At 40.7% G+C, this 15,099-nt stretch overlaps 1 long non-coding RNA gene across 1 annotated transcript; it reads left to right on the top strand.

Moving 5' to 3' along the window:
- The first annotated feature begins 1,377 nt into the window (after positions 1–1,377).
- Positions 1,378–2,528, top strand: LOC131190767 (uncharacterized). The gene is made up of 3 exons (XR_009153309.1): positions 1,378–1,447; positions 1,841–1,955; positions 2,093–2,528. It is a non-coding gene; the product is annotated as an uncharacterized LOC131190767 (long non-coding RNA).
- The last annotated feature ends 12,571 nt before the right edge of the window (positions 2,529–15,099 follow it).

Genomic DNA, 15,099 nt, shown 5'->3' with positions numbered 1-15,099 from the left:
GAGGTAGAGCATGTGCTGGGGGCGCATGAACGCATACGTAGGGGTGCAGGGTGCATGCAGTGGGGGCATGCGTGGGGCGTATGCGTGGAGCCCACGCATGCATTGCATTTTGGAGGTTTGGGTGCATGGGCATGCATTTGCACGCGCGCATATGCGCTTAGGACACTCAGTTTGGAAAAGGTTAGCCATCACTGTTGTAAACTATGGACCACAAGTAGTCTATTAGTCAAGGGGTTTCCCATCCCAGAATTTTAAAATTATTTTTTCCTTTAACACATAAAAGCTGCACATATCTTTAAGAGAAAGACACATGGTTTTTACAAACAGATCTTAATTTAATGAAAGTGAATTTGTTTTAGAATTTTTCTTAAAGAAGTAGCAAGTTTTGGACAAATGCTCACTGGTGCAGATATTGTAGCTCATCTAGTAGTTAGATGGCCAAGAATCTTTCATTTTAGAGACATGTCAGGAGAGCTTGCCAGAAAAGGCAGGAATCAGACAAATGACCAAGCAAACATTGTGATGCAAAGTCCTCCCTTTTTGCATATGCATTGTGATGGGGTAAGCATGTATGCAAAAGGGGGACTTGCATACCATGTTGTAATACACATTTTGGCATTTTGGCAGAACCTCCAGATTCAGCAAATGCCTATGCAGTACTTCTCCAGGTTCTTCAGCTTCTTCTCTAACTTCTGGCATTTCAATTAAATCCTAAGGGAAGTATTGTAAATATGAGCAAATCCTTTTCTTGTTTTTTTTTCAGTAGCTGTGCTGCTATAATAATCCTGGGCTGGAGAATTTCTCCTTCTGTAGAGAAATTTGGAGTAATCATCTATTATTTATTTTGTGAGAATGTTGAATGACTATTTGTGTTCAACTTTTAATACAGAAGTTTATATTCATTTATTTTAAATATATCCTCTCTAGCTATACCTATAATAATCAGCATTTCAATGTAGGCAAAGTCAAGGAACAGGCATGGCATAGATTCCAGAATGCTCTTTATTATTGTAAAGTATAAAATTTTGACAGTCTGTCAAGAGTTTTTAACTGCTCCTTGTTATTCCAATAAAAATCATTTTGTGTTTCTTTTTCATACTTTTTCAGGACTAAATAAATAATCTTTTCTGAAATCCACCCCTTAACAGTTTACCCTTTTCTTTCCCATTTCCAAGGCTAGTTCTACATTCTTTCACAAAATATATAAGATTATTTAAGTGAAAGAGGGTACATGATTATTTTCTTGCAAAGTGTTCATCAGTATGAAATAATTCTCCAGCAGGGCGGGACCAGCAGCCAGGCATGGGAGTGACTCGGTCTGTATCCAATGGGATCGAGTCTGCTAGTTGAAAAGCACCTCCTCCTCCTGGTGCCTTCCAGCTTTCAGACTCGATCTGATTGGGAACAGACGCACTTCGGAGCTGCTTCCCTTTGAATTCTTCCCAAAGTAAGCTTTTCTTAAGTAATTAGGAGGGCGATTCAGCCCTATTTATTCCTTCCCAGCTGCTGGTATAGGGGTTGAGGCTCCCATTGTAGGTGAGCTCTCCCCCTCCCCAGCGAGAAAGGGCGATTCAGCCCGATACCGCTGGGGACAGCATAAGAAGCTGCTGGAAGAACGGGGAGGCTGTTAGGCCTCAATTACGCCTCCCCGTGGCTGGCAAATTCGGGCGGCTGCCGAATTAAAACACAGCCGCGTGGCGGCTTTAATTAATATTAAGTTTGGGCGCCCCGGTGCTTCCCGATCGCCTCGGCCTACCCATAAAGGGTCTAGGCCGCCAGCCTGCCCTTACCTGAGCTCTGGGGCGTCTTTAATCAGGCCATTGATGGGCCTATTTTCCAGTCACCGGATCTTCGTGGGCGCTCCCGGGCTTCATTCCCGATCGCTTGGTGACTCAGCAGGGCCTCTGCATCGATCTTCGACTGGCTCTCCGGCCACTCACTGAGGCCTTCAGTCTGTGAGTATGATTACCCTTTTAGCCACCTCCGGTTTTACTAGCCACGTGGCAAAAATACCTAGTAGGCCCTAGAGAATGGAAAAATTTCCCCACTGAATTTTTTGTTTAAATGGTAATTTAATTATAATTTGTCCTAGGTCATTTCTGTAATAGGCCTTGGCTTGGGCCTCTAAAGGCTCATAGGCCTCGCATCCAGGCCTTGTCCACGTGGGGTTTGAGGCCTAACTATCGGTTAGGCCTTTCAAGATGGCCGCCGTTCCTCCAGTCCGGCCTAGTAAAAGGAAGCAACATCAGACCAGTCCAAGCCCAGGGCCTAGTGCTTCGAGCTCTCATGCACCCACAAGGTCAGAGACACTTCAATCCTCCATTTCTAAGCCCCAAAAGGCTATTTCTAAGACTTCTGAAAAGAAGGCCCTACAACGCCAGAAGGCTATGGATAGGGCCATTGCTAGGGCAGTGAGGGAATCTGCTGATACTATACAGGAACAGCAATCCACCTCCTTACCAGTTCAGCCTCCTGTGCAGTCTCCTGGGGCTCCATTAACTTTATCTCCTGATATATCTGTAGACTCATCCCAATAAAATAAATAAATAATTGCTTTACTTTGCACTTATTTGCAATACTGGTCTGGAACTGAGCACATCCAGATGTTTCAATCCTGGGGTTGATGTAAATGCATATTAATTTCTGGTTGCTGAATTCTTTGGGTATTGGACATGGAAAAATGCTCAGGAATCTGTGGTTTTAAGTGGCAGATGTTGTAGATATAGTGATCTTAAGCTTTTGAAAGTAGAAATGTGGGAAAAGTGATTGAAGTGAAATTTATGTTGGTGTTCTATTAGTTAAAAAGCATATTTTTACTTGACAGCTGTAGTTGGCAAACATTTTAGTTCTTATCGGGCTAGACACTGGATCACTCCTTTTCAATTAAGAATATAAAATGCTTTGAAGATTAAAAGCACTGTGAAAGTATTATTGTAATTATATGAAGAGATGAAGCCATTATATCAGTCATTACCGTCTGCAAAGCATCAAAGCTTCAGAGGCATCCAAGAGGATATATAATTCTAATATCTGGCTATATGAATCTACCACTTTCCATATTAATTATGTGACTTGCTATGCCACTCAACTTAATCAAACAGGACTCTATAAAAAAGAAAGAGAAAACTCTTATTTTTATGCACCTTCATTTGGAATTCTACTGTATCTGGCTTAGTTATTTGACTGACATGTCACACAAATAAAAGTTTATTCTATTTTCTCATCTCAGTATTTTGGTCAACTTTAAGCCATTAGATGATTATACACCCTGGTTATATGTTTAATAATTTATTGAAGACTGGTATTTATGATATATTGAAGGCTGGCATTTAATTTTAAACTGATAAGTGATTTTCCATTTAGTATGTTTGAGTATTCCTTTATAGTATAAAATCAGGACTGTAAAAAAGGGTCTTTGAGGAAAAAAGAAGGCCAAATGCTGCTGCATTTTTAGATAGTGATAATATTTAGTTCTGTGTTTTTCTTCTGCTGGTTAATCAGCATAGTGTGGCAGTTAGATAAAAGTTTGCAAGCCACTATTTTTGACTTACTCCTAAGAACTTATATAGTTTATTGCATGGTTCTTTAAACCAAGGAATAAAAATAAACTGTAAAAATAATGTTAAAATGCAACAGTGGAATTTGAGTAAAATTAAAACAACAAAACTATTCTTTATCACTCTTTGAGTCAGAATAACCACAGCCATCTAAAACAAACAATTGGTGTACTTCCAAATAACAGTCAGTTCCTGAGTTGACAAATCTCCTTAAAGTTTGAATTGTACAGTTCTGGGACTCAATTTCTACACTCAATTTTCTTGAAAAATATTAAGGGAGAGAAAAGTCCAGTGTATCTTTTTTCATATTTTTTGTGGTGTTCCTTGCTTGAGGTTCGCTTAGAACCATACCCCTCTTTCTTTAATAAGATACCTCAAAATTGACAAATATGACAAATCTCATATTGTTAGTGAATACAAATGAAGAACACTACCTACATTTCAGTGACACAGTGTGTTGTGTCTCGTTCGCTTTCCCCACAGCCGGGCCAGTCTTATCTCCTTCCGAATGCTGAGGAATGTCCTGGCATGCCTCCAGGCCCCAGCCCTGGCACCATGCCCAGACAGGCCGAGGAAGAAGAAGTGCTTCCACCCCCAGCTCTGGCTCCATGCCCAGGCAAACGGAGCAATTAGATCCCTCCCCCTCCCCCACAGCCTGTGAGCCTGAGGAAGGTCAATTACCAACAGCTGGTGCCTGGAGCGATCCTCGCTTCAGGAGAATTGATAGGCGGCAGCAGCAGAAGGAAGGGAGGGGCAGGCCTGGATAAGTGCTGAGTCATGGAGCCACACCCCATGGCCTATATAAAGGATCTGCTTTCTGGCATTCTCTGAGTCAGGCAAAGTCTACCTTATATTGCTGAAGTCACTTCCTGGTCTCCTGCCTGCCTTGAGAACTTTGCTAGGACTTTGGCAGAGCTGCAGAGGCATGCCTGATTCGGATTTCCCTGACCCGGCCGTCAGCAGAAGAGTGGGACACGACACAGTGATTGAAGCAACTGGGTAGTTGCTCCCTGATTTCCCACTTCACACTGTGTTGGTGTTATTGTCAGTACATAAACACAGTATGGCGCAATATAGTGGTTGGTAGTAGCCTCAACAGCACAGGACACATTTTTTGCCTCAGTTTTGCTGTAGAGTGAATAATTAAACCAGAGAACACAGATTGGGAGATCTGTTCCCTTTGGCAATACAGAATGGACATACAACGTGGCACACAGAAAGGGGGCAGGGCTTGCACTGTGATGTTGCAATGCTGCTTTCATCAATTGGCCCCTCCTTGTATTCTTTGTGGATACTGCTGGAATTTTGGTAGTAAAAAAACCAAACCTCTGATGATTGTGTGGCTCAGCTGGGCATGGGCGGGGATGGGGCAGGGATTTTTGCTACTGGTTCTCCGAACCACCCACTGCCATCACTGTGATTGGGTGATCCGGTCGGAACCGGGAGCATATCACCCCTGGTAATAGGGCTTCAGTGTGTGTATGGGGGGGTGTATGGGGGGGTGTATGGGTGGAGATAAAACAGTCATGATATTTGTGTCCATGCAAGTTTCATCCCCTTTTTTACATGGACTCCACATGTAATAGGTGTAAAAAAAAGTGAAAAAGACAGTGTGGTGATGGCTACCATCTCAACTTTTAGCACCCTTCTTGTCTTTTAAATGCCCGTGGATGGAGATAAATTCTTCCTTTTACCTTTGGATAACCTTGTTCTCTCAACAAAGGAGACGACTGCAGAGAAAGAAGAGATAAATGTCAATAAACATCTAAACTTCAGGGCACTTTTAAAATTAAGCTGGGGAATTGTGAGCCATAGATTGTCCCTCTGTGATAGAGCCATTGAAAGTTGGGGAGCATAGACATCTGATAAATAAATACATTTTACATACATAAATACATCAAATATAAATACATGCTTGAAATGTTTTGGAAATCTGGATGTTGCAACGTCACCTTGGCAATGGAACAGTTTTCTTTTGCCTTTGGTTATCTGTCAAGAATTACAACTAGGGGTCTTCAGGCCTGTCATGAAAGTGAAGTGGAAACAAAGATTGAGTTGGAGCTATTTTTTGTGGTCCTGTTTCTCTTTCCTGTCATACCCGATTTTGCATTAGCAGTTCCCTTTCTTACTTTCTTTTCTTACTCTTCAAACAACAGACCATCAAGAAAGGAGAAATAGCATTTTTCCAGAAGTTTGAATTGACCACATGATGGCTTTCTGAAATTAGGCTGAGAGCTACATATGGCTGGAGGGTGTAGGTTTCCCACTTTTGAGTGACACTTTATTGCAAACATTGTGGGCATGAAAAATAGTAGCTAGAAGCAACCACTTATTACTGCCTGGACTATCAGGCCCCAAAAGGGAGGCCCAAGTATTGTGGGTGCTGCAATAGCATCGACACTGCCTGTAGCATATTGGGTGTCAATTGAAAAGACACAACTATGGCAATAGCTTTTGAGGCCGGATACAATTTGGCTAGACTCAACCTCTATTAAATTTAGTTTCCAACTCTGAGATTTTTTTGTATGTATAATTTATGCATAGCCTACTAAGTATTCATTCTGTCGCTACTTCCCTTAATGTCCCCCATTTGTGTCAGAAATAGCAACAGTTGTCCACACAATGTTTATTCATGATAACTCAGAAATTAGTTTAATGCTGTTTTAAAAGATATGGAAAGCTCACTTTCCTATTTGCCATTGTAATCATATCTAAAGAGGACAAGATTTAAAGGGCAAATAAACTCTGAACAATATGCTAAAAGAAAGTTCTTAGAAAATATCTGGTCTTCTTTGGTATGTGAACTTGACTTTTACCTAGATTGCTACTCATAGAAGAGGAAGACGGTTCCATTTCTACAGAGATATTGCAAATGTGTCCACAATTCTATTAGAGTTATGGTTGGCCCATAAAAAGATAAACAATGTCTATCAGCTGGAAATTGAGAAATTATTTTCAATAATTCAGCTGCTTAATTATGAAAAAAGGGTTTGCCAGGTTATAAGGACAGTTTTAGTAAGACATATGTTTATTTAGAGGAAGTAACACTTGACAATTGCTTTCTCATCTTTATTGGACTAGAGATGATGGGGATACAATCATCACAGAGAAAATGAATGAATTTAAGAATAAAAGAAGAATCTTGCTGGACCATGTTAGGGATGACTGCTTTCATATTTCATTTCATCCTAATAATCCTTATGATTTATATTGATATATTATCATTTGTGTTGTAAATGTTGTACCTTGATGAACGTATCTTTTCTCTGGTGTACCCTGAGAGCATATGCACCAAGACAAATTCCTTGTGTGTCCAATCACACTTGGCCAATAAAAAATTCTATTCTATTCTATTCTATTCTATTCTATTCTATTCTATTCTATTCTATTCTATTCTATTCTAATTTTGTCCTAGCAATTTTGGGGTCCATTTTATGATAAAGCAGACTAAAATTTCACATTCATTTTTCAGATTAAAAAGATCCAGACATTTGAAAAGATGCAGAGAAGCAATAGTGAAGAAGGACATTGATGCCCAGTATAGACACTGAATAAAGAAAGTTCATTCGATTTTGTTTCATGTATAGGGCTTAGACTGTACAATGTTGTTTAAAATATAACCAATAAACCGGATGAAGAAAAATTGAAGCTGATTGCTGCAGTTCACAGTTTGGGCAGTCTTGTTTTCAGCTTGGTTAGTGGGTAAAGTTAACCATAATATTCCTCTGTCTATCCAGAACAACCATCTTGAAAGAACAACAATTCTGCTATCAAGTAATAGCTTTTCTTTAACAAGAGGTGACTTTGGGGTCAAAACACAGAATAGACCCAGAGATCCCATAAGTGTATGGAGGGAGCCTGGTAGAATATTTTGAATGTTTTGAATAGGCAAGACTCAAAACAAGAACAGACCCTTCATATTAATCTCACTATCAAAATGCATTACGAGACTTCTGAATTAAACAAAAGTGATATCAATAATATATTGCTGGCCTTTGGGATTGAAACACTAGGTCAGGTCTCTCCCTAACCATGAAAGCCACCTGGGTGATTTTGGGCCAGTCACTCACTCTTAGCTCAGCCCACCTCACAGGATTTTGTTGTGGGGGAAACAGGAGGAGGAAGGTGTGCGGAGATGTTCACTGCCTTGAGCTGTTTGTAAAAATAATAAAGGCAGGATATAAATAAAATCAAAACCAATCAGCTGCCTAGAACATTCACAACTCATAGTAACATTAGCCATGAAATGGCTTCACCTGTACTGCCAGGGCTCTAGGTTAACTGGTAAAACCAGCTTTTTAGTGCCTTGCAAAAGGACAAGTTTGGAGCAAGTCTAATTTCAGGAAGAGACATGTACCTGCCAACGCCGCCAACACCATCCAGGCGTCTCGTCGTAGTTCCACCATTCGCATCTACGGCTCGACGTGGCGCACCTTCTACACCTGGTGTTCAAGCAAGAACATAGACCCTACCAACGCTTCTACGATCACTATCCTGATCTTCCTTCAACACGGATTGGAACAAGGTTTGGCAGCGAACACGCTTCGACGACAGGTAGCTGCTCTCTCTTCTATTTTAACTTGCGGTGCTAAACGCCCCTAGCCCACCGCCCCTCATCCGTCAATTTCTGAGGGGAGCAACCAACCTTTGTCCTCCGGTAGTCCACAGGTATCCATCTTGGGACCTCACGAAGGTTCTAACATCCTCACCAAGGGCCCTTCAACCTTTATGGAGTGTGGCCTGCAATATTTGACATATAAGGTGGCCTTTCTAGTAGCCATTACTTCAGCTCGCAGAATTTCTGAACTTGCTGCCCTTTCCACCAGGGCGGATCTCTGTTTTCACTCAGATAGGGTGGTCCTCCGGCTAGATCCTACCTTCCTGCCTAAAGTTAACTCACTGTTCCATAGATCACAAGAGCTCATTCTTCCCGACTTTTCTCCAGATCCGTACACCGCTGGAAAGGTCCTGGCATACCCTAGATGTCCGGAGAGCCCTCCGTATTTATATCAAGCGTACCGCCTCTCTCAGGAGGACGGAGGCTCTCTTTGTGTCCTTTCAACCAACCACCATCGGCCTTAAGGTATCTTCCTCTACCATCGGTAGATGGCTTAAGGCATGCATTGCCAGAGCATATCAGATTCAGGGAATTCCTGTTCCAAGTCGCATCACTGCGCATTCTACTAGAAGCGGCTACTTCACTGCGTGGGCCACTCAGGCTCCGTTAGAGGAAATCTGCAAAGCAGCCACATGGTCTTCTCCGAATCCATTCATACGCCATTACAAGATCGATTCCTATGCATCTGCTGATGCGGCGTCGCCGCAGGGTTCTCCAAAGGGTCCTAGAAGGGGTTCTAACCCGGACCGGGCGGATCCTCCCGATAGGACTTGCTTTGGTATGTCCCATGCCTGGCTGCTGGTCCCGCCTGCTGGAGAATGGACATTGGTCCTACCTGAATGTCCTTTCTCTGTTGGCGGGACCAGCAGCCAGCCCCTCCCTGAACGCCCGGTTCCTGTCTTCTATAGAGGTCATTCGGGCTCTCATGGTCATATGCCGGGGGGGGGAGGGCATAATAGCATATTCTTGCAGTTCCTGTTTTACAGCTCAGTGCGTCGGTCTGCCGCATCATCCTCGTCCGAAAGCTGGAAGGCACCAGGAGGAGGAGGTGCTTTTCAACTAGCAGACTCGATCCCATTGGATACAGACCGAGTCACTCCCATGCCTGGCTGCTGGTCCCGCCAACAGAGAAAGGACATTCAGGTAGGACCAATGTCCATTTTCTATTCAAAAAATGATTGAATGGATCAGGATTAAATTATTTCATGCAATCATTACAAAGAGCTTGAACTCAGCAATCAATATACCCCCAGTAAAGGGGGTGGAATTGGTTTTTTTTTAATGTCTACAATTAATGTAGACATTACATTATGGGGTTTTGGGGTTTTATATTATTTTAGTGATATTTTTAATTCGACCTAATTAATAAGTTTTTTAATTGTTGTTTTTACTTGTATTATTCGCATGTTTTATCTGGCTGTAAACTGCCCTGAGTAGGGCGGTATAAAAATTCGAATAAATAAATAAATAAATAAACAAATAAACAAACAAATAAATAAATAAATAATTGCTTTACTTTGCACTTATTTGCAATACTGGTCTGGAACTGAGCACATCCAGATGTTTCAATCCTGGGGTTGATGTAAATGCATATTAATTTCTGGTTGCTGAATTCTTTGGGTATTGGACATGGAAAAAATGCTCAGGAATCTGTGGTTTTAAGTGGCAGATGTTGTAGATATAGTGATCTTAAGCTTTTGAAAGTAGAAATGTGGGAAAAAGTGATTGAAGTGAAATTTATGTTGGTGTTCTATTAGTTAAAAAGCATATTTTTACTTGACAGCTGTAGTTGGCAAACATTTTAGTTCTTATCGGGCTAGACACTGGATCACTCCTTTTCAATTAAGAATATAAAATGCTTTGAAGATTAAAAGCACTGTGAAAGTATTATTGTAATTATATGAAGAGATGAAGCCATTATATCAGTCATTACCGTCTGCAAAGCATCAAAGCTTCAGAGGCATCCAAGAGGATATATAATTCTAATATCTGGCTATATGAATCTACCACTTTCCATATTAATTATGTGACTTGCTATGCCACTCAACTTAATCAAACAGGACTCTATAAAAAAGAAAGAGAAAACTCTTATTTTTATGCACCTTCATTTGGAATTCTACTGTATCTGGCTTAGTTATTTGACTGACATGTCACACAAATAAAAGTTTATTCTATTTTCTCATCTCAGTATTTTGGTCAACTTTAAGCCATTAGATGATTATACACCCTGGTTATATGTTTAATAATTTATTGAAGACTGGTATTTATGATATATTGAAGGCTGGCATTTAATTTTAAACTGATAAGTGATTTTCCATTTAGTATGTTTGAGTATTCCTTTATAGTATAAAATCAGGACTGTAAAAAAGAGGGGTCTTTGAGGAAAAAAGAAGGCCAAATGCTGCTGCATTTTTAGATAGTGATAATATTTAGTTCTGTGTTTTTCTTCTGCTGGTTAATCAGCATAGTGTGGCAGTTAGATAAAAGTTTGCAAGCCACTATTTTTGACTTACTCCTAAGAACTTATATAGTTTATTGCATGGTTCTTTAAACCAAGGAATAAAAATAAACTGTAAAAATAATGTTAAAATGCAACAGTGGAATTTGAGTAAAATTAAAACAACAAAACTATTCTTTATCACTCTTTGAGTCAGAATAACCACAGCCATCTAAAACAAACAATTGGTGTACTTCCAAATAACAGTCAGTTCCTGAGTTGACAAATCTCCTTAAAGTTTGAATTGTACAGTTCTGGGACTCAATTTCTACACTCAATTTTCTTGAAAAATATTAAGGGAGAGAAAAGTCCAGTGTATCTTTTTTCATATTTTTTGTGGTGTTCCTTGCTTGAGGTTCGCAGAACCATACCCTCTTTCTTTAATAAGATACCTCAAAATTGACAAATATGACAAATCTCATATTGTTAGTGAATACAAATGAAGAACACTACCTACATTTCAGTGACACAGTGTGTTGTGTCTCGTCGCTTTCCCCCCAGCCGGGCCAGTCTTATCTCCTTCCGAATGCTGAGGAATGTCCTGGCATGCCTCCAGGCCCCAGCCCTGGCACCATGCCCAGACAGGCCGAGGAAGAAGAAGTGCTTCCACCCCCAGCTCTGGCTCCATGCCCAGGCAAACGGAGCAATTAGATCCTCCTCCCCACAGCCTGTGAGCCTGAGGAAGGTCAATTACCAACAGCTGGTGCCTGGAGCGATCCTCGCTTCAGGAGAATTGATAGGCGGCAGCAGCAGAAGGAAGGGAGGGGCAGGCCTGGATAAGTGCTGAGTCATGGAGCCACACCCCATGGCCTATATAAAGGATCTGCTTTCTGGCATTCTCTGAGTCAGGCAAAGTCTACCTTATATTGCTGAAGTCACTTCCTGGTCTCCTGCCTGCCTTGAGAACTTTGCTAGGACTTTGGCAGAGCTGCAGAGGCACGCCTGATTCGGATTTCCCTGACCCGGCCGTCAGCAGAAGAGTGGGACACGACACAGTGATTGAAGCAACTGGGTAGTTGCTCCCTGATTTCCCACTTCACACTGTGTTGGTGTTATTGTCAGTACATAAACACAGTATGGCGCAATATAGTGGTTGGTAGTAGCCTCAACAGCACAGGACACATTTTTTGCCTCAGTTTTGCTGTAGAGTGAATAATTAAACCAGAGAACACAGATTGGGAGATCTGTTCCCTTTGGCAATACAGAATGGACATACAACGTGGCACACAGAAAGGGGGCAGGGCTTGCACTGTGATGTTGCAATGCTGCTTTCATCAATTGGCCCCTCCTTGTATTCTTTGTGGATACTGCTGGAATTTTGGTAGTAAAAAAACCAAACCTCTGATGATTGTGTGGCTCAGCTGGGCATGGGCGGGGATGGGGCAGGGATTTTTGCTACTGGTTCTCCAAACCACCCACTGCCATCACTGTGATTGGGTGATCCGGTCGGAACCGGGAGCATATCACCCCTGGTAATAGGGCTTCAGTGTGTGTATGGGGGGGTGTATGGGGGGGTGTATGGGTGGAGATAAAACAGTCATGATATTTGTGTCCATGCAAGTTTCATCCCCTTTTTTACATGGACTCCACATGTAATAGGTGTAAAAAAAAGTGAAAAAGACAGTGTGGTGATGGCTACCATCTCAACTTTTAGCACCCTTCTTGTCTTTTAAATGCCCCTGGATGGAGATAAATTCTTCCTTTTACCTTTGGATAACCTTGTTCTCTCAACAAAGGAGACGACTGCAGAGAAAGAAGAGATAAATGTCAATAAACATCTAAACTTCAGGGCACTTTTAAAATTAAGCTGGGGAATTGTGAGCCATAGATTGTCCCTCTGTGATAGAGCCATTGAAAGTTGGGGAGCATAGACATCTGATAAATAAATACATTTTACATACATAAATACATCAAATATAAATACATGCTTGAAATGTTTTGGAAATCTGGATGTTGCAACGTCACCTTGGCAATGGAACAGTTTTCTTTTGCCTTTGGTTATCTGTCAAGAATTACAACTAGGGGTCTTCAGACCTGTCATGAAAGTGAAGTGGAAACAAAGATTGAGTTGGAGCTATTTTTTGTGGTCCTGTTTCTCTTTCCTGTCATACCCGATTTTGCATTAGCAGTTCCCTTTCTTACTTTCTTTTCTTACTCTTCAAACAACAGACCATCAAGAAAGGAGAAATAGCATTTTTCCAGAAGTTTGAATTGACCACATGATGGCTTTCTGAAATTAGGCTGAGAGCTACATATGGCTGGAGGATGTAGGTTTCCCACTTTTGAGTGACACTTTATTGCAAACATTGTGGGCATGAAAAATAGTAGCTAGAAGCAACCACTTATTACTGCCTGGACTATCAGGCCCCAAAAGGGAGGCCCAAGTATTGTGGGTGCTGCAATAGCATCGACACTGCCTGTAGCATATTGGGTGTGTCAATTGAAAAGACACAACTATGGCAATAGCTTTTGAGGCCGGATACAATTTGGCTAGACTCAACCTCTATTAAATTTAGTTTCCAACTCTGAGATTTTTTTGTATGTATAATTTATGCATAGCCTACTAAGTATTCATTCTGTCGCTACTTCCCTTAATGTCCCCCATTTGTGTCAGAAATAGCAACAGTTGTCCACACAATGTTTATTCATGATAACTCAGAAATTAGTTTAATGCTGTTTTAAAAGATATGGAAAGCTCACTTTCCTATTTGCCATTGTAATCATATCTAAAGAGGACAAGATTTAAAGGGCAAATAAACTCTGAACAATATGCTAAAAGAAAGTTCTTAGAAAATATCTGGTCTTCTTTGGTATGTGAACTTGACTTTTACCTAGATTGCTACTCATAGAAGAGGAAGACGGTTCCATTTCTACAGAGATATTGCAAATGTGTCCACAATTCTATTAGAGTTATGGTTGGCCCATAAAAAGATAAACAATGTCTATCAGCTGGAAATTGAGAAATTATTTTTCAATAATTCAGCTGCTGCTTAATTATGAAAAAAGGGTTTGCCAGGTTATAAGGACAGTTTTAGTAAGACATATGTTTATTTAGAGGAAGTAACACTTGACAATTGCTTTCTCATCTTTATTGGACTAGAGATGATGGGGATACAATCATCACAGAGAAAATGAATGAATTTAAGAATAAAAGAAGAATCTTGCTGGACCATGTTAGGGATGACTGCTTTCATATTTCATTTCATCCTAATAATCCTTATGATTTATATTGATATATTATCATTTGTGTTGTAAATGTTGTACCTTGATGAACGTATCTTTTCTCTGGTGTACCCTGAGAGCATATGCACCAAGACAAATTCCTTGTGTGTCCAATCACACTTGGCCAATAAAAAATTCTATTCTATTCTATTCTATTCTATTCTATTCTATTCTATTCTAATTTTGTCCTAGCAATTTTGGGGTCCATTTTATGATAAAGCAGACTAAAATTTCACATTCATTTTTCAGATTAAAAAGATCCAGACATTTGAAAAGATGCAGAGAAGCAATAGTGAAGAAGGACATTGATGCCCAGTATAGACACTGAATAAAGAAAGTTCATTCGATTTTGTTTCATGTATAGGGCTTAGACTGTACAATGTTGTTTAAAATATAACCAATAAACCGGATGAAGAAAAATTGAAGCTGATTGCTGCAGTTCACAGTTTGGGCAGTCTTGTTTTCAGCTTGGTTAGTGGGTAAAGTTAACCATAATATTCCTCTGTCTATCCAGACCAACCATCTTGAAAGAACAACAATTCTGCTATCAAGTAATAGCTTTTCTTTAACAAGAGGTGACTTTGGGGTCAAAACACAGAATAGACCCAGAGATCCCATAAGTGTATGGAGGAGCCTGGTAGAATATTTTGAATGTTTTGAATAGGCAAGACTCAAAACAAGAACAGACCCTTCATATTAATCTCACTATCAAAATGCATTACGAGACTTCTGAATTAAACAAAAGTGATATCAATAATATATTGCTGGCCTTTGGGATTGAAACACTAGGTCAGGTCTCTCCCTAACCATGAAAGCCACCTGGGTGATTTTGGGCCAGTCACTCACTCTTAGCTCAGCCCACCTCACAGGATTTTGTTGTGGGGGAAACAGGAGGAGGAAGGTGTGCGGAGATGTTCACTGCCTTGAGCTGTTTGTAAAAATAATAAAGGCAGGATATAAATAAAATCAAAACCAATCAGCTGCCTAGAACATTCACAACTCATAGTAACATTAGCCATGAAATGGCTTCACCTGTACTGCCAGGGCTCTAGGTTAACTGGTAAAACCAGCTTTTTAGTGCCTTGCAAAAGGACAAGTTTGGAGCAAGTCTAATTTCAGGAGGGATGATATTCTTGAGGGCAGGTGCCACCACAGAAAAGGTTCGTCCTGGGTCCTGCCAGGTGCCAGATGGAACTGTCTAGTAG

This window comes from Ahaetulla prasina, chromosome 2, assembly GCF_028640845.1.
Source record: "Ahaetulla prasina isolate Xishuangbanna chromosome 2, ASM2864084v1, whole genome shotgun sequence".
Taxonomy (NCBI): domain Eukaryota; kingdom Metazoa; phylum Chordata; class Lepidosauria; order Squamata; family Colubridae; genus Ahaetulla; species Ahaetulla prasina.
Note: the sequence above shows the minus strand (reverse complement) of the source record. Positions and strands in the feature narration are given on the sequence as shown.